Genomic DNA, 2,610 nt, shown 5'->3' with positions numbered 1-2,610 from the left:
CTCGGCTCGCGGCCCCTCGGCCCACACGCAGCCCGTCTCCCCCCTCCCCTTTGCCCCTCGCCACTCCTCTCCCGAGTTCTGGTTTGAATTAGTCACCGGCTCCAACCACCGCATTCCTCAGGCTGCTGGCGCCGGGCCAGGGCGCGGGGGGGGGGGACCCCGCCCGCCCGGACGAGTTTGGAGGTGGGGGGGAGCACCGCCTCGAAGAGGGGGAAGGGGCGGTTCTGGAGGGGGCTGTGTCTCGGCGCGGCACCCCCCTCCCCGCCCACCCCAGCGCAAGAATCTCGCTAATTATGTCCCCACCCCCGCCCGTCCCGCAGGGGCGCGCAGCCACTTCCAGTGGAGGAAGAAGGGGGGACTACGCCGAGGGGCGAGACCAGGGCGGGGCCGCTAAAGGGGGGGCGAGGGGGGCCAGAAAGGGAGAGGCTCGGGGGGTACAGAACAGGGTGGGGCCGGGAGGACTCGGGACGCGGAGTTAGGGGCGGAGGCGCAGGGAAGGACAGCGGAGGTGGCGCGGGGCGCAGGGGTGCAGAGCACCGGGGCGCAGGGGTGCAGAGCACCGGGGTGCAGGGAGGGGCCCGGGGGAACTGCCGCGGCGTTCTCCGAAAACTTATCCAGTAAACATCGAATTGAAACCGAGTAGCGCGCGCGGAGCCACCGCCCCAAGGAGGGGGGGGAGCGAGCGAGCGAGCGAGGGAGGGAGGAACAGCCTAAGATTGGAGCCAGGAACGGGGCGCCCCGCCGTGCAATCGGGACCACACCGCCCGCCCCCCGAGAGAAGGACGGAGCGCTAGCCGCACACACTTCCCGTCGGCGCGAGTTTCCAACTTTGCCCAACTTGCGCCCCAGCTTGGAGGCCGAGCGCCCCTGGCGGGGTGCGGCGCGTCTCCGCCCCTCGCCGCCCGGCGGCCCCCGGGCTCCGCACTCCCCGAGCGCTCACACCGAGGGACCCCAAGGGCGCCCCGTCGAGACTCAGCCTTTCCTGCCTGGATTTGGCTTCAAACCTCGATCCTCATATCTCAGCTTGCTAAGTAGCTAGGATTACAGGGCTGAGGCGCTAGTGCCCAGCTTCTATGACGACTTTCATCTCTAATTAACCACCAAAAAAAGAGAGAGAGAGAGAGAGACAGACAGACAGAAACAGAAATAGAAGTGGAAGTGTGGCTCAAGTGGTAGAGCATTAGCCTTGAACAAAAAAAGCTAAGGGACCCCCCCCCAAAAAAAGCACTCAGACCAGGAGATGGTCCGGGGTCAAATCCAGCGGAAGGCAAGCTCCCAGGCCGAAGCCTGCCCAGGGCAAAGGGAGCAGAAGGCCTGGGCCCCTCAGCACTGCCACCACTGCCCCTGCCTGAACACAACACATATTCTAAACCCTCGGGGGAACACCTCCCTTCCGATCACCTAAGATCATACCTCGCATGGTCAGCCCAGCTCTAGGGAGGGAAACTGGGGGGGGGGGGGACAGCTAGACTAAGTTTCCAGCAGGAGTCAGACGAGCTCTCCCAGTCTGCCTCAGCCTGTCCCCAGGCAGTTCCCAAGTTCTGCAGAAGTTGCTCACCACACCCCAGTGCCCCACACACCCCTCCACCCCCACTGCCTTGTCCCAACTCCTCCAACCAGCTCCTCAGGCTCCCAGTGGAGTGCTCCACCAGAGCCTGCTAGCCCATTCCAATCCAAGACAACGTGCCAAAGAATCCAGTCTAGTGGTGCTGGCCCCTCCACCGGGGCCTTCCCCAGGACTGACTGAGGTGACCCAGCCTCCCCCCGCCCCAGGGCCCATTCCACACCCTTGACTAATGCAGGCTTTCTCCCTCCACAGGTTCTGGAGGTGGTTTTCTCTCTGTGTCCCTTTTTCTGACTCTGTCTCTGTCTGTCTGTCTCTCTCCCTCTCTCGTGTCCCATTCTGGCTCGGGACCTGTAGCCTCCACCTTAAACCATGTCTGGCCAGCGCCAGTCCTCAGCTCTGTACAGGGTCCGCTCTTCAGGAAGTTTGCACAGACCTGGACCCCTGCATCGCTGCTGTGGACCATCCATCTTGGTGACACTAAGCCCTACATGGCAGGAGGATCTCAGGTCCTTCTTCTCTGACTTGTACATAAACCTCTTGGGAAGAGGCTTGTGTGAGTAAGTGTGTGTGTGTGTGTGTGTGTGTGTGTGTGTGTGTGTGACTGAGGTAACACAGAGCTTTGGAGAAAAGTTCATCTTCCAATCCTCATCCTCTACCCCAGGCCCTATCCCTATGTTCTTTGCAAACGTGTGTGTGCGCGTGCGCGCGTGTGTACGTGCGCACACACGCACCACATGTGCTTCACTGGGGCTGAACTCAGGGCCTCAAGTTCTCACTAGCGCTTTTTTTTTTTTTTGCTGGTCCTGGAGCTTAAACTCAGGGCCTGGGAGCTGCCCCTGAACTCTTCTGCTCAAGGCTACCATTTAAGCCAACGCTCCACTTCAGGTTTTGAGTGGCTAATCGGAGATAAGTCTTACAGACTTTCCAGCCCAGGCTGGTTTTGAACTTCAGTCCTCAGATCTCAGACTCCCGAGTAGCTAGGATTAAAGATTTGGAACCACCAGAGCCTAGCTCACTAACTTTTTCACTCAAGGCTGTTGTTC

The sequence above is a fragment of the Dipodomys ordii genome, unplaced genomic scaffold (genome assembly GCF_000151885.1).
Source record: "Dipodomys ordii isolate 6190 unplaced genomic scaffold, Dord_2.0 Scaffold117, whole genome shotgun sequence".
Lineage (NCBI taxonomy): Eukaryota > Metazoa > Chordata > Mammalia > Rodentia > Heteromyidae > Dipodomys > Dipodomys ordii.
This window is presented reverse-complemented; position numbering follows the sequence as displayed.